Source organism: Panthera pardus, unplaced genomic scaffold (genome assembly GCF_024362965.1).
Source record: "Panthera pardus isolate Hobbes unplaced genomic scaffold, ASM2436296v1 HiC_scaffold_18, whole genome shotgun sequence".
In the NCBI taxonomy this organism is placed as follows: domain Eukaryota; kingdom Metazoa; phylum Chordata; class Mammalia; order Carnivora; family Felidae; genus Panthera; species Panthera pardus.
The window spans coordinates 27,495,051-27,516,402 of NW_026526743.1; the positions used below are offsets into that span (position 1 = coordinate 27,495,051).

Below are 21,352 nucleotides of genomic sequence, written 5' to 3' on the forward strand. Positions count from 1 at the left end.
CTCTGTGCATTTTCCACAGCAAACACCTCCTCCTGGCTCCTAGCCCTCTTCAGAGCCATCCCACCCTCATTTTCTGTGAGCTCAAGGATTACGAACTAATCCTAATATATTTGCCTGAGCAAAACCTAATTAGGAAGGTAAATCTGAAAAAAATAAAAGGTAATACAATATAAAAACCCAAGGAGTGTGCCCCCTACCCCTCAGAGCAGAAGAGAAGGTGGTTTGTACTCCCTCATTCTGCAGTGTCTCTCTCTCAGCTTAAAGAGAAGACAGGTCTCCTCTCTCCACCAGGCAAGGTCAAAGGAGGATAATTTGTTTAAAAAGGCAGCTGGGTCTGGGATCCCGCTGTGGAAGGGGCCTTGGGTGGGGGAGGGGGGAGCACTTGACCTGTCTTCCTGCTTCCAGGGCTGGGAATTTCGGATCCACGGGAGGCTCTAACGAATGGTTAGATATTTCTATTGCAAGAGGTGAAAATCCAATTCCAAGTGACTTTTAAAAAAAGAAAGGTAGGGATGTGTGTGTGTGTGTGTGTGTGTGTGTGCGCGCCCGCGCGCGCTCATGCACGCATGCGCATGCACACACATGCAGCATTCATTGGCTCATGTCACTGAAAGTCCAGAAGTAAGTAGGACTGGCAGAATACAGTGACTTAAACAAAGATCTCTCCATTACCCCTCCGTCCTCCATACTGCAAGCAGGCTGTCCCCAAACAGTGACCCCACCCCCTGACACCCAGTTTCTAATCTCCTCTCTCTAGAGCCAATAGCGGGCAGGGGCTCTTTCTAGTCTATGGAGTGGCAGTTATCGGACCTGATTGGCCTCTCTTTGGCCACATGGATATTCATGAGCCAATCACATGGTCAGAAGGGTTTGATACTCTGATTGGTCAGCCGTGAGTCACATGTTCCATGGCTTCAGGGGTATCTTCCGTGCCACTTACTTCCAAGACCTAACCTGAGGGAGGATGTTGTTCCCCAGAGAAAGGTGAGCAGAGTGTGCTTGATCCCATTAAGGAGAATGGAGGCTGCACAAGCAATGGGAGATATCCACTATTAATTTGAATAATGAAGAGGAGAGGGAGGGTTTTAAGTTCTCTGGGCAGGGCAGATAAGGACTGGAGAGTGAAAGAAGCAACTTGTGCTGGAATGGAACCTAGGGGCTGGGCTGAGTACAGAAGGGACTTTCCAAATGCAGACCCATTGGTATCAGGGGTTAGGCTTCATGGACACATGCTCAGGTGCTCCTGGAGGCCCCAGATGGTGCTGAAGGGCCTGAGCTGGCTGTTGAAAGAAGCACCTGAAAATCCTCACTTTGGGGACACCAAAGTGATGTATTATTAGCCTTATGTTCTGCTTTGTAGGGGGAATAACATTATGCAAAAGGGGAAAAGAGAAGAGGAAGCAGCAGACAGACCATCTGATGGCCAGGAGCTGAGAAGTTGTTACTGTGCATCCCCCCAAAACCCAAACCAACTTTGGGTCTCCTGGGGCAGCTGAGCTTATTTAAAAAAAAAAAAAAAAAAAAAAAAAGCATCATGGTAGAGCAGAGAGCTGCCTTAGGCCTCCGGGAACTGGGATTGGCTAAGTTGAGCAGTAGCCCAACCTGGGGCAGCTTTCAAGGGTTGGTCTTCTAAGGATCACTTTTAATTCAGTTCAGGGCGTTCACCAGGCATCTAGTGGGTGCAGGACATGGGCTGTGTCTTGCAGAATCAATGGACAAGAAAAACTTCGAATGGCCTCCGAACCTCCGGTCTGGCCAGTTTGCTGCCACGGCATCATCACTGTGTCTCCTGATCCGTCTCCACAGCGAGAGTGCCTGCAAGAGCAGAGATCTCACCCATTCCTCTGGAGGCCTCGTGCCTGACTCAGGGTCCTGCATATAGGACCACTCCATTCATTGTAATGGATGAGCAAATGAATGTTTCTCGATAATAATGGACATAATAAAGAGGATTGCCATCTATCGAGCACGTTTATACGCCAAGTAGTTAAGAATCCTATCAACCCAGGGGCACCTGGGTGGCTCAGTTGGTTAAGCGTCTGACTCTTGGTTTCAGCTCAGATTATGGTCTCAGGGTTGTGAGGTCGAGCTCCACACTCAGCGTGGAGCCTGTTTGAGATTCTCTCTCTCCCTTTCTCTCTGCCCTTCCCCCACTTGCGTAAGCCTTTGCTCTCTCCTTAAAAATAAATAAGTAAATAAATAAATAAATCTCCATTCTAAAAAACTTTTTAAAAAAAGAATCCTTATCAACCCAGTGGTCACCCTTCCTACTAACTTATTTGTTGAGCACCTACTGTGTTCTTCCACTGGAAATACAGCAGAATGTAAGAAACAGACATCCACTCTCTCATGGAGCTCACACTATGGAGGACCTAGCCATCCGCATCTACAGATGAGGAAACTGAGGCTCCCAGGGATTGAGGAGTATGCTCATGGCAGCACAGACAGGAAATGGAAACCCTAGCTTCCCCTGCTTCTAAAGCCAGACCAAAGTCAGCGCTTGCTACATCGCTAAATAAAATAAAAAACCAAATTCAATCATACTCGCACGGAAGAAAGTATGATTAATTTTTATTGGGTTGAGGGAGGTGAAGAAAGATGTCCCAAAGTAGGTGGCAGTGAGCTGACCCTTGAAGGATGCAGGAGACTTCCAGCCTGAGGAGGAGGCTGAAAGAGGGAACAGGGTCAAGAAAGATTCAGAATTGGGAAGGTGCAGGGTGAGTCTTACCACCGGGCAGGTGCTTTGTGGACAGCAGTTGTTTCAAGTAGCTGATGAAGCTGCGTGAGAGATAAGTGCCACCTCTCGGATGTCAGGGAGACCAAGCGTTTGCCCTCTTGTAATAGGTGCCATTTGTGAGTCCTTCACTATGTGCCCGTCACTGAGCTAGGCACTTTTCACGTACCGTCTTACAGTATTACTTATACTATCTCTTTGTAAGTACTTATTGCTAATATCTTAGAATACAAGCAGTGTTCCCAATGTACAGATGTGGCAGCTGAGGCCCAGAGAGTGCAAGTGCCTGCCCAAGGCTGGAACACAGGCAGCCTGCCTCCCACCTCAAGGTCTCCTGCTGTGTGGAGAATGGGGAGTCCCAGGGAGCCAGACGTCTGGGGCCAGGGCCCTGGTCTTCCTTCATCCGTGCTGGCCCAGCCACAGGGGGGCTGAAAAGGCCGCTGCTCCAAGGCCCCAACCCATTCCAAGCCCACGAGCAGAGCAAGGAGCAGATGGGAAGTCGCCCACCCAGGGACCGGCTCCAAACCTTCCAGAAACCTGCAAACATGAAACAATCACAGATGAGAGGAGGCTTGAAAGCCACCGTTTTTAAAATAAAAGGAAATCGCATTGTAAAAGCCCTGGCAAAGATGACAAAAAAAAAAAAAAAAAGAAAAAGAAAAAACTTGTTAAGATCAAAACTGCAGCCGAACCTCAAAAAAGAGGCTTGGGATAAAGGAAGGGAGCGGGGGTTTACCTGGGGGCTTCCAAGGGGCTTCTGAAGCGGGTGAGGGCGGGGCTGTCCCCAGCCTGAGCTGGGGCAGGGCTGCCCCTCCGCCTCCCCTCCGAGGGCCCCTTTCATGTACCCCCCGACCAGGCCTTCGAGGCTGGACAGCAGCGCTGACACATCGGACACCCATCAACTTCTCCAACTTGAAACTCATTTCTTTCCCTTTAAACTGAGGAAACTTGGAGTCCTTTCAAGACACAGAGAATGGCAGGGATTCCAGTATGCCTGAGTCCCAGCCTTCCCACCACACCTCCCCTGATGGGGGTGGAGGGGCTCTTCGGGCCCCCCTGGGAGAAAGTTAACTCTTCACCCAGGTGACAAAGGGCAGGCCTGGTGGGATGGTCTGTGGCCGGGGTCAGTTATCTGCCCCTCAGAACGTTCCTTCTTGTCCTCAGGCCCCTGAGGAACAGATGACCAGACAAGCCCCCAGCACAACTCTGACTTAGAGCAGGTAGTCTATGGGGATTTATGGAAAAACATTTCTCAAAAATAATTTTGTCCTGCCACACAGCAAAAGGGGAGCAGGGAAGGAAGAAAGCAGGCAGCAGCCTCAAGGCTCCCCAAGACTCAGCTCAGCCTTTCAGTGTCCTCTCAGCCCTGCCTGAGAGCCAGAGGGGTGGGCAGGGGTCCCTGTGGCCTCCGGCTTTGATGGCGGACAGGCTCGCTAAGACTTGCATGTCTGTCAGCGCGGAGAGGAGCTTCTGCAACACCCACTCAGGGCCAGGCCCCATGGAGCTGGCTGGAGGGGTCCCAGAGGACACAGGCAGAGTGGAGTTGGGGCCTCCGCTGTGTGTCTGGCTGTAGGAAAGCTGGGGTTCAGTGGCATAGGAGGGGCTGGGAAGGTGTGGCAGGATCCCCCACCTCAGGGCAAACTTGGCCACAAGCACAGGGACCTAGGCACCCACACTCACACAGACCACACGGGCTGGGGTCCTTCCCAGGCTCCTCCTCCTGCAAGCCGGTGACAGCCTGCACGTTAAGGCACACCTCTGGGCCTCAGACTTCCCAGCTGGGGCGGGGACCAGGCCCTGGTCCTGCCTGCTGCACGCAAGGCTGTGAGGGTCACACAGGGCCAAGTCTGCCAAAGCGTGCCGGGCTTCCTGACCACAGACGATACGTACTCTGACAGGGCTGGAGGGACAGAGATGGGTAGAAAAGGAGAAACAGAACTGAAAGAACATCAGAGAAAGAAAAGGAGGGGGGAAGACAAAGAGAGACAGGGTTAGTGAGAAATAGTAAAACAGGCACACCCTGAAGCAGAGAGAGAGAGGAGCTGAGACCAATGTAGAAGACAAAGGGAGGGTGGGAGAGAGAGAGAGAGAGGGAGAGAGAACTCCAGCAAGAAATAAGGACAGAGACACACAGTAAACAAGAGACAGAGAGAGAAACTGAGGTAAAGGCAGAGAAAGGGAGAGATACAGTCAGAGGGAGGCCCACAAAGACAGAACGACAGAGAGAGAGAGAGGCAGAGCTAGACAGAGATTAAAAAATGAGAGACATCTGAGAGAGAAGGAAATCTAAAGAGACAAAGGAAAACAGAGACAAAAAGACATGGACAGAATGAGCTAGAAATAAAAAAAAAAAATGGAGAGAAAAAAAGGGATGAGACAGCTAGCCGCAGAGACCCAGAGAGAGAGACAGACAGACCAACTGGCAGGAGCAGAGAGAAGGATCCAGACGGCAGGCCTCCCACCCCCAGACACACACTCACGGAGACAAAGGCTCAGGAACACACAACACATGCATGTGCTCAGTGCCCGTCCGTCCAACCATCCGCATACCTGGTCAGGGCGTCCTGGCACAACCTCGCGCCTTCAGGAAGACAGTACTCGTCTGACAGGCCTTTGCTCAGCGAGGTTAGATGCAGAAGCAGCTGCAGGTAAGAGCCCAGGCCCTAGGGTCGGAATGCCATCATGGAAAACTAGCTGTGAGCCTTGGTTTCCTCACCTGTGAAATGGGAATTATAATACAACCCACTTCATGGGGTCACCATGAGCTTCCGGGTGACACTGAAAACCCCTCAACACTGGCCAGTCCCCTATGAACACAGCCTCCTTCCTCAGTGGCCTTTGGCTTCTGTCCCTCCCCATCAAGGCTTCCCTTTCTCCATCTCTTCTCCTCTTCACTAGGTTGCCTTCCAGCTCTGGGACCCCTCTGCCTACTCAAGGGGCACGTTAACACCCAGATTAGCAGCAGTCTCACGGGGACCTGGGCCCTCCCAGCAAGGGACCTTAAGACCTTATTCCCAGGAGAGATACTGGCCCAGGCCGTGACATGCTCCACAGTTCCAGCCTGTCAAAGTCCAAGGAAATAAATGCCAAGATTCATATTTCTTCCCTTTAAAAAAATTCCTACATTAACCGCCAGGAAGTGGGGGGTGAAGTGGCGGGGGGACGTGTGGAGCAGGTGGGTCTCACTAAAGCTGACAAGCTGCTTTTGCACAGGGATTTCGATGCTCCAGTTACTGGACAGTTGTCAACCTCAGGACTAAAACCTCCCTGGATCCACGGCCAAGGAAAGGGCCAAGAGGTCAGCCTGGCACAAGAGCATAGATTCAAAAAGGTAAGGTCAGTAGTGAGGGCCCTGCAGGAGGTCGCAGCTTAAATGTCACCCCCCGCAGAGAGGCCATCCCTGCCCACTCTCCCCGAGGAGACCCCATTCCCATCCTTCTCAGAATCGCACTGTTGGAAGTGCATACATTTAGTTACCTACTTGGTAAGTGGACAAGACTCTGACCAGACCGTGGCTGGGACTGCCCTCCACTGTGTTCAGTCTTGATGCTCTGTGCCTGGCACGGCACAGGTACTCTTGTGATACTCTTTGTAAGAAAATGTGAGTTACTTCCAGTTAACAAAGGAGCTGGGCTGGCAGCAGAGGTGGAGATGGGGTTCTGGGAAGGGAGAAGAATTTGGAAGCTGGGGAGGTAGGTTACTCCCCCCCACCAAAAAAAAAAGGGCTGGGGTCTCAGCCCTCTGTCACTGCCCATGCAGCCTGGGAAGTTCCCCTCCCCACCTTGTGCCTGTGTCTCCCCACCTGTAGAATAAGGGGGTGACACATAAGTAGCCGTGAGTCACTGGTCACGTTCTGGCAGCTCTGGGGTTGGAGGGACTGTCACAGGTACTATATAATTAAAAAGTAACATTGCGTTGACCCAACTAAAATGGACTTTCTTGTAGATCAGAAATGGCCGAAAATTGGCAATTCATATGGTTTGGCCTAAAAATAGTAAGAACCACAATAATAATAATAATAATAATAATCAAGTTGTAAAGGGACCATGATAACAGAGTGGATCTGAGGCCCATGTAGGACAAATAAATCAGGGGTTGGGGGAAAGGATCCTCGAGTTCCCTGTTCCCGCCTGGTACATTTCGAACCAGGCGTGTGTGACATTAAACAACTCCTCTCCCTCTAGGAGATGGTCTGCACACCCATCTTGGTCCAATGGGCTGTTCCCTGGTGACAAAGGGAGAAGTGCCTAGAAATTAGAAGAGAGGTCCAAATGTAAGGCAAAGCCACCTTTGTTAAAGGTGAACACCACCAACTCCACCTCAGGGGCAAGCAAAAATTTGGGGGTGCAGCTTAAAGAATTGAGAAACGTGTATTGTACAGGAGAAGAAAGTGAAGTCTCCACCAGCTACCCCAGGCCAGTGCTGCCAAACTCCAACTGTGCTTGCCAAACAGCACCAATTATTACGAAACACACACACACACACACACACACACACCACTAATAAATGAATAAAGAAAGAAAGGACAAATGTGAACAGACTTTTAATGGAAAGAGCACTGGTGTGACTTCGGGGAACTTATTAACCTCTCTGACCCCCGGTTCCCTTACCTGTGAAATAAGAATGAGACCATCCCTTTGGCAGGATTGCACAATACCTTCCAGCCAAAGACCACCAAGAACACACCTGTAGTCCAACAAAGCTGGATTTACTGACAGTTTGCAGTAGTGGAGAATACACATCCATGGGCTATATGTTAGGACAAGGACATTAGAAACATAATTCTCAGACTTTGACTTGTGTTAAGTGATTCTTCAGGCTTTTTCTCTGGGTCAGATGCTGTCCAGAAGCAGGAGTAATTCTATGAGTGGGCACCTTGATGATTCTTATCTAGAAGGCAGGGAGAACAAAGCAAAACTACAACTACAGTTGGTGAAGAAACAAGTTAGCCAGGATGGAGGATGTTTGGGCAGTTTGTGATTTGGACAAAGTTCACATTCTGTCTGTGTTCAGACACAATTGTGGAGCGGCCTTATCTTTGAGTGCTTTGTGGTGTTGCATGATGTTGGTGTTCTGTGGAACTGTTTATGGCCAACGGACCCAGCTGACCATCAGGCGGCTCTTTTCTTAGGCTAACGTGCGGTGCCCATACTCAGGAAACCTGAGGCGTGGTTTCAGCTCCACTGGAGCAGTAATGATCCGGAGGTTGACGCATTATGCGGCGCAGACTGCCTATAGCACAGAGGCTCAAAGGAGGAGGACGCAGGTGTTCACTGGGACACTTCGAGCCACAGTTAGGGCTTGAGCTAGGTTTTTAAGGATGGGTAGAAGATGCAGGGGGGAGGAGGGATGACTCCAAAAGTCAGAGAGCAGAGGCTGGATTAGTCCAGTGTGGTGCCCAGAGATAGGAGCACCCTTCCCCCATAGTCATCTCCCCTGTAGTCATCTGGGATCAACCCCTCCCCTGCCTCAGACCACAGAATCTGCTACACCTGGCTCTGGGAGGAGCACATGACCTGTACTGGCCAATCAGCACATCATATCTGGTGGCCACATGACTGTTTGGGGCAGGCTTTGTGAAGGAGCTGGTCCAATCAGAGAGCATCTCAGAGCTTTGCTGGGGATATGGAGCCAGCCCTCTGTCCTTTTCTGTTTGGGAGCCAGAGCTGCTGGTGGTTATTCAGTGAACTTGAGGGGAACACTTGCAAAAGCCAGGCTCCAGCCCAGGGCAGAGGTCTGAAAAGAGCAAAGGAAGAGAAAGAAGCAGAGCCTCTGTGGCCATCTGACCCCTGTGTTGAGCTGCTTCTGAAGTGACTGGCTGAGAGTCAGGAAGAGTAATGGTTCCCTTTCCCCTGGGCCACTCATCCCCCTTCAGCCCTATCCCAGCACCCTCTATGCCATTAACCTTCCAGTGGCTGGTGCCTAATCCTGTAGGAGGCCTTTGGTGGCTACTTCCCCCCTCCAGCCCCACTGGACCGACCCAGTAGGACTTCAGGTGCCGAACGGACGGGGCAAGAACCCAAGGCAAGGAAGCTGGTACTCTGGGGACTGACCATGCAGGCGCCGCACCCCACGAGCCTCCCTCTGCCTGCCCAGGACCCACTGGAATGGAAGTGCCAGGAGGGTGGGGCTTCTTGACCGTTTGGCTCCTAGACCCATCCCAGCACTTGGGGCAGGGTCTGACAAAGAGCAGATGCTCCATATAGATGTGCTTCATGAATGAAGGAATGACCCTCCCCTCTGGTGGGAAGGGGGCTGTTTAGTAAGATCAAGAGACAGAAATGTTGTTAGCATAGCTGCACACCAGAGTTTTCCCGTGAGAGGCCATCACAAGGTTTGTTTTGCATGTAGAAGACTCTGTGAAGAACTTGAAGTTGCTAAAGCAAAGAGCTCCAAAGCAAATGCCTTCCAGGTAGTGGAAGGGGGCGGGGGGGGGGGGTGGCAGGTGTTCACCGAGAAGGATGGGTGGGGACTATGAGCAAATACAAAAGGCCTATCGCGCTTATGGGCATTCAGACCACAAAAGCTCACCACCACTTATGCACACCAGAGAGAGGCCACCTGAAGGCCACATACAGCTCAGGGCCTCCAGTGTGTGGTTCTTGAATCCTGTCTACATCGAAGCCTACAGGGAGGCCTTCTGGGATGATAGTGCCTTTCAAGTGCAAGCCAACCTTTCCAGTGACATCGTGCTCTGTCCATATTCCCTAAAACCCCCTCCACCTTCCTTTTTTATGTTTATTTTTTTAAATTTTTTTAAAGTTTATTTATTTATTTTGGGAGAGAGAGCAAGCAGGGTAGGGGCAGACAGAGAGAATCCCAAGCAGGGATCCCCAGTGCAGGGCTCAAACCCACAAACTGCGAGATCATGACCTGAGCCGAAATCAAGAGTCAGATGCTTAACTGACTGAGCCACCCAGGCGCCCCCATGTTTATTTGTTTTTGAGAGAGTGTAAGTGGGGAAGGAACAGAGAAAGGGAGACAGAGGATCCAAAGCGGGCTCTGTACGGACAGCAGTGAGCCCGATGTGGGGCTTGAACTCATGAACTGTGAGATTATAGCCGAACTCAGACGCTCAACACACTGAGCCACCCAGGTGCCCCCAAACCCTCCATCTTCTGACAAAGGACAGTCCCCTCTTTACTCCTCTTGGCGCCTTCCGCACCTCAGCTGGGTCCTTGGGGCATCTGGTAACATTGTGTCCATGAGACCTGCTTCCAGGTCCACACAAGTGCACTAACTTTTGGGACCGACTGTGCACATACATGTACAGGTATGAGTATCCAGGCACCTGCCCCTAAACACATGCAAAAGGACTCCTGGGCACCTGCTACTCTATTCAGAGATCCCCTACTCCAGGAAGTCCTTCCTGACTGACCACTGCCCGTCATCCTGCAGGCCAAGTCTGCCCTCCCTTCTCCAGACCAGCATCCCACCTGCTCTGACTTGTGGCATCCCCTCCTCTTACGGCAGTTACCCTGGAGGGAGGAATTGCATACGACAACATAAGCACAGGCCCTGGGTTCAAATCGCAGCACTGCTACGGCCCGGCTGCGTGACCTGACTTGAGCACGTTTGCAAACCTCTGTGTCCTCAGTTTCCCCATGTGTGAACTGGCGGTGATCATCATGTCTATGTTGCCAGTCTGGTGAAAATAACCTGCAGGGGAGCTTCCACAACGTGTTCAGAACTTGGTGGTATGTATGAGTGTTTGCCATTCTTGCTGTACCGGCTCCAGCTGGCCAAGGTAAGACTGAGTAAAGACATGGAATACTCCTTGTGTTCTTTTCGGAGAGATGCTCCAGCTGTGGGGCAAGACAGCCACCTCCCAAGTGTGCTGGCCCGGCCAGCCAGGCTCCTCCAGACTCAGTATTGACCCGCCTGTCCTGGGGCATGTGACCTCTTCTCTGATCAGCGCGTGTGGTGGGGATGGGCAGGCCCCACAGGCCGGATTGATTTTGAAAACTTGTCTCTTACACAGGAAAAGGTCATGTTTGCAGGTGGGCATCCCAAGGCCTCTTTCCAGCGGGGTGCCCTGGCCGAGCAACAGGACTTCCATTAGCATTAACGGGGGGCTTTCGGCAGAGGACTCTGAAGGCCGGACCAAGTGTATGTCAATGTGGAATCACTCCAGAGGAAGTTGCCCAGAGAGCCGGTCTCCAGGACAGGCAGGACCATGGGGGCAGACCCAGCCTGTCGTGCCTGAGCTTGCCAAGAGAAAGTGGGGCTCTGATGGGGGAGGGGGGTCTCAGGCAGCAGCAGGGGCCACAAAAGAGCTGGAGCAAAAGGCCCTCCATCGTCACATTCTCAGGAAGGGCTGCATCTGGCTGACTGGTGGACCCTGTCAGGTGCCAGAAAAAGAGGTCTCCCCCCTCCTTGGAGCGGAACGTAGTTCCTGCCCCTCTCCGCCAGCCTCTCTCTCACTGGGGCAGGCCTGGGAGAGGAGTCCCTGAAGACAGGTATTTGGACTGGCTCTCAATGCCCCTTAAGCTCTTGCCTAAGAGCCCCTTAGGCTCTTGCATCAGAACCGGAGGACCCCCTGGCCCTGCCCAGACCCTCACCCCTGAGCACCTCAGGGCCCCTTCCGGCTGTCCACTAGGGCTGGGATCCATGATTCAAACTCATGCCCAGTTGAAACCCCACAGATAACTGAATGCAAAGCTGCCAACCAGTTGCTCACAGGCTGGATCTGGCCTGTTTTGTTTGGTGTGAGCAGGGCTTTAAAAAATATTTTCACATCAGCTTCCAACACTTCAAAGTTGGAAGATTTCACATTTTAAAAGACCAAGATTTTAGCTTTGCTCGAAACACTAGACGCTCTGGCTGCTCCAGGTCTGCCTTGCCATGTCACCGGCTGGCTGCCTGCTGTAGACCTGCCTTATCTTGCACAGATCTCACCACTCCCTGTGACCTCAGTGATACCGACCTAGTGTCACTTGCATTTGCCATCACACTTGTGCCTGGCTCACCTCTCCTGTGATCATTGCCTGGAGCCACGGGCCGCAGACACTGAAAGTCATGAGCCCTGTTTGTTTCAGTGACTGAGATCTAGAAAGGCCAACCCATTCTTGTCTCAGAGGCTTTGCATGTGCTGTTCCTTCCATCTAGAATGTTCTTCTCCAGGATGGCCACACAGTCACACTCATTTTCGTTCAGATCTCTGCTCCAATGTCAGAGAAGCCATTGCTGTCCACTCCCATCTCTCCCTGTGCCATGCCTGGCTTTGTCCTTCTTCATAGCTCTGCTCCCTCCACACATGTAACACATCCACCTGTACATTTGCCCTTTGTTTCCACTCAATCCACCAATAGAGGGTCAGTTCCATGAGAACAGTAGCTTTGTATTTTATTCATTATCTTGTCCTCAGCCCCTGGATAGGACTTGGCACCTGATAGGGGCTCAATAAATATTTTTAAATGAATGAAAAGCAAAAAATGGTAGAGTGCAAGACAAGACTGCAAAAAGCTTTGCATGGAGGACTGAGGAGTAAGAAGGGAGGCCCTCTGGGGGCTGCAGGCAACAAAGTAACGGGGTTGGGTTTGCATTCCTGAAGATCTTCTCTGGGAACTGCTCTCTGGGCGTGTTTATGTGACCTTTGAGGGAACCACATTTGCATACTAGCCACGTGATGGATATAACAAGAGCCACTATGTGGCCGCCATCTTAGGGAGACAAAGGGTATGGCCCCTGCCTTCTGGGGGGGGGGGGGGGCTTCAGTGAAATTGGGAAACAAAGTACTGCAAAGTACACAAAAACAAGGGTGGGAGGGAGCACGAGGGAGAGAATTACCACGAGATTGTAATATCTGTGAGGACAGGTTCCCGTAAATCACTTAACAAAGATTTATGGAGCACCTACTACATGCCAGGACCCCACCCTAGAGGAGCTCAGTCTGGCAATGGACATAGGCATTTGTCCAACAACCACACAAAGGCTGATGAGGGCTTTGAAGGAAAGCAAAGAGGCTTTGAGGGCCTCTGTCTTCCTCCTCACTGTTTGGCACATAGTAGGTGCTCACATCTATCTTCCGAATGAATGCAGGACTCTCCTGTGGACCCCTTCAGAGGGGGGAGACAGACCTTGGAGAGCTGCAGGAAGGGTGCCTGAAGAGAGCAGAGGAAAGAGGTGGAGGAGCAGAGAGGGTGGCCCTCCCACAATCAGGTTTTGCCGTTACTTGCGTCGGGCACCATGCTGGGTACTGGGTGCCGGTCGCTGGGCAGGACACTTCTCCTTTTTCAGGAATGTGCACTGCCCCTTCCCCAACCCCAGGTGGGCCAGGCGCCACTTGGTCTGCCATTTTGATGCTCTCGGCGGGACCAGGATGCTGTAAACACCCATACGCGACTCTCCTGCAGGGTCTCCGGGTTGCCAACAATCACGGCCATCTGCTCGCATGGCATCGGGCCCAAGCCCAGCGCCCAGGGAACCGTGCCAGGCAGCGATTGGTTCTGAGGCGTGCCCCTTAAACCGGGCGGGGGGCCTCCTCTTCTGAGGGGCCCCTGGGGGAGCAGGAGAACAAAAGACAGATTTCTCTTTCCTTAAAAAAAAAAAAAAGATCAATTTCACTTAAGACTCAGCACAAAACGAGGAGCAGGAGAAGAAACAGAGAACAGAGTCTATGGGGTCCTGAATATTCACGAGCTGGCTTTGCACAGCTCAGAGTCCTGGGTGATGGGGGAGGAACGAGGGCGCGCTCCATATTTAAAACATCCTTCAAAAGTCACCCCTTTCTCCTGCAGGCACCCCCTTCTCTAGCCTGAGGCTTAGGGCAGCAGGGGGAGGGAGGCCAGGAGGCCTCCTGGAGAAAAGCCATAGCTCTGGCCTGGGAGTCAGGGCTGAGATCCCCACCCAATGGGGCTATTCAGGAGCTATGTGGCTTTCGGCAGTCCAGTTGGCTTCTCTGAGACCTCATAAAACACAGGCAAAGGATAGCTGTGCATATTAGATAGCATGGGGGACACAAGAGCAGGTGTCTCCGGAGCAAGAAAATGTCCCAGCAGTGGGTGATCACTAGGTGTTGTGTGTCTCTTGCATATATGCACACAGTTGTGTGAGTCTAGTGAGCTCAGATCTCTCTGTGTCTCTGGGCATGCGTGCGGTTGACCGTGTCCTCATGTGGGGCCATCTGGGTTTGCACATGAGACTCCAGGAAATTATGTGGGCTAGTCTTGGCTCTTGTGTCAGGCGCATTTGTGCCTGTGGGTACAAGGTTTGAGTGGGCACCGGTGTGTGTGTGTGTGTGTGTGTGTGTGTGTGTGCGTGTGCGTGTGCGCGCGCGGACAGAGTCAGCCCTGCCCTGGCCTCACCACCTCTGGGAGCCAGGCCCCCAGTGAAGATCGGACTGAGAGCTCTTTTCCAGCCACTCTCCCCTCCGCACCTCCTTGGTGGCTTATCCTCAGCCCACCCCGCCCACTGTCCAGCTGGCCCACACCAGGGGCTGGCACTCGCTTCAGAGTCCACACCGGAAAGGGGCTGTGCATGGTGAAATCATTCTGGACACCCAGCACCAACTAAGCCTAGGTCCAGGGCTCTGGGATTCTCTACACCAGGTCCTCCCTCCTGCTTTGAGCCGAGTGGCAGCCCCATCCCTGTGCTCCCTGGAGCTTTGGAAGGGAGGGGGCTATGGCTCAGGATCCCAAAGGGAGGTCTCAGTAAGAGGAGGGGGGAAGGGGCCGAGCTGCCCTTGTACACAGCACCCAGCACTTTGTCACATTCTTTCCCGTGCAGGAGCCCATTCCATTCTCGCCCCCCTGCCAGGCCAGAGTGACTGGCAACCCCATTCTACAGATGAAGGAATTTGGGGTCGGAGGGGGGTACTGAGATTGCAGTGCGATGTCACTGGCACTGGATCCACAACCTCACCTTCAGCACGTGTATAGACATGGCCCGGGTCACCTTTGTGGGACAGAACCTCACATGCAGGGGGTGGTTAAGTGCTGGCCAGGTAGCTAATGTTTTTGAGCAGGTACTGTTTTAAGGGCCTATTTAATCCCCATAACAGTCCCATGAGACGAGGACACCTATGAGCCCTGGTTCACCCGCAAGGACACTGACACACAGAGGTCACTGACACACTCTGGGTCCCGTAGCTAGCAAGTAGTACCCATGTGGGTGATCTATAGTCACCATACCAGGCTGCCTTCCACAGAGGCCAGAGGAAGTCACAGACCCATTTAAAAGAACAGAGAGAGGGCAAAGTGGAAGCACTTCTTGCCTCCCCTGCCCAGAAGAGGTGAGTACTGTGGCCATTCTGTTGGACAGAAGGCCTCTCCAGCACCCAGAGGCCCTCCTCAGCCCCTGAGGCCTCCCAGATGGGAATTTCATCCCCACAGGAGCGGGGGATACATGACTCCTAAGCCACAGGACGGCACAGGGGTCTCCCCAGACCACCTTCCAACCCCCATCCTCCCTCAAGGTCTGACCAAGGGACTCTGTGGCCAAGGGTTCCTCTGCTCCGGAGCCCTAGGCAAGGGGGTGGCTGGAGAATGGAGGGCAGGGAGGGTGCAGGACTAAGAAAGACATCCAGGGCCCTCTTCCCCCAGCCCACCACAGCCACCACTGAGCCCGCGCTGGATTATTCAATGTAACATTTAATTACACTGAGAGTCTAACGAACACAAGGAAAGTCAGATGTGGAACTCGCACCCCCCACTGAGCCTCCTGGAAACCATGGGGGAAGGCAGGGTTGCTCCATATGCTGCTGTGTGGGTGTGTGTGGTTCATGCACGTGTGTGCATGTGTGTCTTGGCGGGGATGGGGGTGGGGGTGGGGCTGTCTCCATGTGTGCACGTACATCTGAACGGGCAGTCTCTGTGTAGCTGCCTGGTGCGTGCCTCTGTGTGTGTGCTTGTGTGCGTGCATGCACATCTGGCTGCATCTGGGCTGTGCGTCTCTATATGCCTGCCTTTGTCGTGGCTGCAGTTTGCCTCCAATAATAAGTAATGTTTTCAGGCCCCCAGTAAGAGTGGGCTGGTCAGATATCCTTCTCCAACATCGACCATCCCCCACCTTGGAACTGCCAGGATCCCGAGTAATTCCTTCCAGCCCCAACTTTCTGTGCCAGCCTCCGCAGGTGACAGGCATGTACACGTGCTTCCCCTCGTCCCCTCCTCATCACTTCCCTTCCTTCAGGGCTTCCCTGAGACTTAGGTGGCCCACTTTCTGGTCATTTTTCCCTATATATACTCATTCCAGAATGTTACTTTGGACCTGAACTCCTCCACTGACTTCAGGCTTCAGAGCCAGACGCCCAGCGACCCAGCTCTGTGTCTGTCCCTCCCTGGTGTGTGACCTTAGATGAGTCACTTCACCTTGCTGAGCCTGCCTTCCCACATGGTGGAGAGTGCCAAAGCAGATGTGTATTAAGTGTGCTGTGTGCGGCATGGTGCAGCTGGGAGCTCCATCATAATGGGAAGGAAGCACCATGAAGGAAGATACTCTTCAGCCCTTCCCAGAGCCATCCCTCTGTGGGCAAGAAGGGGAGAAGGTGGCAGAGTCCCCAAAACTGACCTCGGGGAAAGATGGCAGTCAGAGGGTGGTGCCTCCTGGACAGCAGGACCAGGCTGGGCTAGGGTCAGCTAAGAGTTTTCCTGAGACCTGGGCAACACCTCTGATATAAACTGGGGCGGTGCTCTCTCTGATCACCCCACCCCACTCCCCCCTCCCTACTCACCGACCATTTATTTCCCCACCCAAATCTTCCACCCTGAGAGCCAACTTCCCAGTGAAATCCAATCTGCTCAGTCATCAAATTCCAGAATTGTTATATACTCCTAGATAGGCACAAAGACCTGTGTATAAAAGCGTTCACAGTAGACCTGTTTATAACACAAAGGCTCTAAACAGCATAAATGCCCGACAACAAAAGGGGGTCAGTTCATTCAATTATCAGTCATTTTTCTAGTGGAATCCTTTGTGGCCATGATAAAAGCAATAGAACTGGGGGACCTCCAGCAAGATGAAGACATATTTTCTCTATTTCTCCTAAGTACTACAACACCACCACCCACAAAAACCCAGATATTATATATTTTTAAAATAGGAAGACTCAGAAAGGTGACAAAGGCAGAGTGGCTAGGGACCTTAGGACCCAGTTCACTGGGTTTTCTTTCTGCTTCATATATCCCAGACTTCGAGCTGAAAAAAGCCACTAACAGGAAACACTAATGGGCAGGAAACACTAATGGGCACAAACCAAAAGAAATAAATAAATAAAAGTCCCCCAATAGCCAAAGAATCAGTAAAGGGGCAGCCTGTTAAGGCAGAAAGCTTTTAGACAAATCACCACTCTACTGCAGCCAAACACCATGGAAAAAACTGTGGCCTCACCCCCACAGTTTAAGGTCCCTAAACTTCCACTCTCCCCGGTCGATGATGACATCCCCTGGTGCTCCTGACAAGGATAAGGAGCTGGAGAAGGCTGCGTAGGAAGGCAGATTTTCATCCTTACTGTTCAGTACAAGGCCTCCTCCACAGTGCTGGGGGAGCTTGGACTTCCATCGGCCAGCCAGCATTACTGAGGCACTCCACTACCTCCCTTCCCACTGGGGTGGTATCAGAGGAGGCCTAGTGGGGAGGCAGGACTTGTGCCCCTGCCCAATGGTAACGAAGCCACCCACTCTTCTGTGTTATCAGTGGACACTATACCGGAAGCAGTAACTAGGCATTCCTACCCTTTCCACTCAAGGTATCATTGTACACCTAGTGGGAAGCCAGAACTCCCACCCTCGCCCACTGTAATAATCCCCTCAAGCATCAATAAAGGGGAAGTGGGGAACTTGGCATTCCAATCCCACCTGGCATTAATGAGGCAGTGACATGCACTTCCACTTTCCCCTCCGGGGGCAGTATCAAAGGAAGGTAGCTAAGAGAGAAGGCTTAAATGAGATCCAGAGTTTCATTCCTTAATATGCAAAACGTAGAAGTTTCAATAAAGAATCAGTTGTCATACCAAGAACCAGGAAGACATCAAACAGAATGAAAAAAGTCAATCAATAGATGGAAAGTTAAAATGTCAGAGATATTAGAATTATCTGCCTTAATGAGCACTTACAACCTGCTTAAAATAAATGAAAAAAGTAGAATGTCTCAGCAAAGAAATCAAAGCTATAAAGAACCAAGTGGAAATTTTAGAACCGAGAAATACAATAAGTGAAATAAAACATACAATCAATGGGTTCAATAGCAGAATGGAAATGACAGGGGAAAAAATTAGTGAAGTGGAAGTCCAACAATAAAAATTGCTGAATCTGAACAAAAAAAAAATTGGAAAAAAAAAAAAAAAGAAAAGAACCATAGAGACCTGTGAGACCATAACAATAGATCTAACACTGGTGTCATCAGAATCCTGGAAAAAGAGGAGAGAGTAGAGTCAAAAAACACTTGACTGAAAAAAATCTGAAATTTAGCAAAATATATGAATGTACAGATTCAAGAGGCTGAGCAAATCTAAAATAGGATACACCCAAAGAAATCCATACCAAGAGACATTATAGTCAAATTTTCAAAAATTAAGGACAAAGGAAAATTCTTGAATGCAGTAAGAGAGGAACAACATCTTACCTATGGGGAGAAGGGGGAGAATTTGAATAAAACTGAATTTCTCATCAGAAATCATAGAGGTCAGAAGGAAGTGGCACAACATTTTTCAAGTGCTGAAAGAAAACCGTCACCCCAGAATCCTATATCCAGTGAAAATATTCTCCAAGGATGAAGAGGAGATCCAGATATTCTTAGATAAAGAAAATCTAAAAGAATTTGTAGCCAGCCAACCTACCCTGAAAAATGGCCAAAGGAAACTCTCTAAACAGATAAGAAGTGACTTAAAAAAAAAAAAAAAAAAAAGGAGTCCTGGAAAATGAGGAAAGAAGTGCAACACATAAGCAAAAATATAAATAAAAATACGTTTTCCTTATCATCTTGAATGATAAGGAAATCATCTGGTTGAAGCAAATTTTAACACTGTCTGATGTGGTTCTAAATGTATGTAAAAAGATTTAAGACCATTATAAACAGGAGAGGACAAAGGGGCATAAAGAGAAGTAAGTTTTTTATGTTTCACTAGAACTGGTAAAATGATGACACCAGTTGATTTAACAAGCTTTGTATTAATGTTATTTCCAGAGTCACCACTTTAAAAACTATGCAAGGAGATATACATAAAATTACCATATATAAACCAGAATGAAATTCTAAAAAAAAAATGTTCAAGGTAGAAAGACAAGGAAAAGAAATCAGAGAAATGAAAAACAGAGCAAATACGAAAACAAAAAAAAACCAAAATGGCCAACACAAACCCTAACACATAAATATTTACATTAAATGTAAATGATATAATACTCCAATTAAAAGGGAAACATTGGCAGAGAGGATGATTCAACATATGTTGTCTACAAGAAACTCATTTCAAGTATGACATAAATCAATTGAAAGTAAAAAGATGGAAAAAGATATATGATGCAAATATTAATCCAAAGAAAATGGAAGTGGCTCTATTAGTATTAGATTAGTATTAGATAAAGTGGACTTCAGAACAAAGAAAATTACCAGAAATAGAGAAAGAGTTTGCATAACAATTTAAGGATCAATCCATTCCATTGTTAAGACACAGAATCCTAAATGTGTGCATGTGCCAAACAACAGAGCTGCAAAATATGTGAAGCAGAAACTAAAAGAAATAGACACATCCACACTTATGTCTGGATACTTCAACAGCATTTTCTCAATAATTGATAGAACAACTAGACTGAAAGTCAGCATAAAAAGAATTCAACAACACCGTCAATCAACAGGCATTTATAAAACACTCCATAAAACGATAGTAGAATACACATTATTTTCAAATCCCACAGAACAAGATACTGGGATAAACCATATTATGGGCCATAAAACACATTTCAACAAATTAAAAATAAATTTAAATTACAGAGTGTGTTCTCCAACCACAATGAATCCAAACCAGAAATCAATCACAGAAAGATAACAGGGAAATCACCAAACGCTTGGAATGTAAACAACATTTCTAAATAATCCTTGGTTAAAAAGGAAGTCTCAAGAGAAATTTTAAATATACATTGAACTGAAAGAAAATGAAAAAACAAAAAATTTGGGAACATAGCCAAAGCAGTAGTGAGAAGGAAATGTATAGCCCTGAGGGTATATATTAGAAAAGAGGAAAAGTCTCAAATCAGTACTCTAAGCTTCCATCTCAATAACCACGAAAAACAAGAGCAAAACAAATCTAAAGCAAGCAGAAGGATGGAAAAAATAAAGAGCAGAAATGAATGAAAGTGAAAACAAAAAACAACAAAGAAAAATAATGAAATAAAGACTTGGTTCTTTGAAATGATCAAAAAAATTGATGAACCTGTAACCAGACTGACAAAGTGGGGGGGGGGGGGGGGGGAAGAGAGAAGACCCAAAGGACCAATATCAGGAACAAAATATCTCTACAGATCCTACAGCCATCAAAAGTATAATAAAGAAATACAGTGAAAAACTCTGCACACACAAATTTTACAAATTAGATGAAATGAACAAATTCCTTGAAAAGCACAGATTACCACAACTCACCCAATATAAAATAGACCATTTGAATAATCTTATATGTAATTTATAACTGTTTAGGAAATTGAACTTGTAATTGAAAAATTCTTCCCCCAAAAGAATGAGAACTGTGTATGTTAACACAAAGAGAAAGGATTAGTATATTACTAAAGGAATGAAAAATATGTCTGAAGACAATGTACCCAATTAACATATTTTTGTGAGGGAAAAATAGGGATATATACAAATGTGTAATTTCATGTGTACAAACCATCTGTAGAAGGAATGAGGCTGGTATACAAAAATAAATTCAAAATGGATCAAAGACTTCAATGTAAGACAGGAAATCATCAAAATCCTGGAGGAGAAAACAGGCAGCAACCTCTATGACCTTGGCCACAGCAACTTCTTACCAGACACGTCTGCTGAGGCAAGGGAAATATAAGCAAAAAATGAACTATTGGGACTACATCAAGATAAAAAGCTCTGCACAGTGAAGGAAAGAATCAACAAAGCTAAAAGGCAACCAACGGAATGGGAGCAGATATTTGCAAATGACATATCCGGTAAAGGGTTAGTATCCAAATGTATAAAGAACTTATCAAACTGAACACCCAAAAAACAAATAATCCAGTGAAGAAACGGGCAGAAGATATGAATAGGCAGTTTTCCAAAGAAGACATCCAGATGGCTAACAGACACATGAAAAGATGCTCAACATCACTCATCATCAGGGAAATACAAATCAAAACCACAATGAGATACCACCTCACACTTGTCAGAACGGCTAAAATTAACAACTCAGGCAACAACAGATGTTGTTGAGGATGTGGAGAAAAAGAAATGATCTTGCACTGTTGGTAGGAATGCAAACTGGTGCAGCCACTGAAAAAACAGTATGGAGGTTCCTCAAAAAGTTAAAAATAGAACTTACCTTATGATCCAGTAATCACATTATTGGGCATTTACCCAAAGGATATAAAGCTACAGATTTGAAGGGGTACATGCACCCTGATATTTATAGCAGCACTATCAACAATAGCAAAACTATGGAGAGGGATCAAGTGTCCATGG

General features: G+C 48.9%; 1 long non-coding RNA gene across 1 annotated transcript; it reads left to right on the forward strand.

Moving 5' to 3' along the window:
- Positions 1-912: 912 nt before the first annotated feature.
- LOC109271015 (uncharacterized) lies at positions 913-1,962 on the forward strand. The gene is made up of 2 exons (XR_002081799.2): positions 913-984; positions 1,707-1,962. It is a non-coding gene; the product is annotated as an uncharacterized LOC109271015 (long non-coding RNA).
- The last annotated feature ends 19,390 nt before the right edge of the window (positions 1,963-21,352 follow it).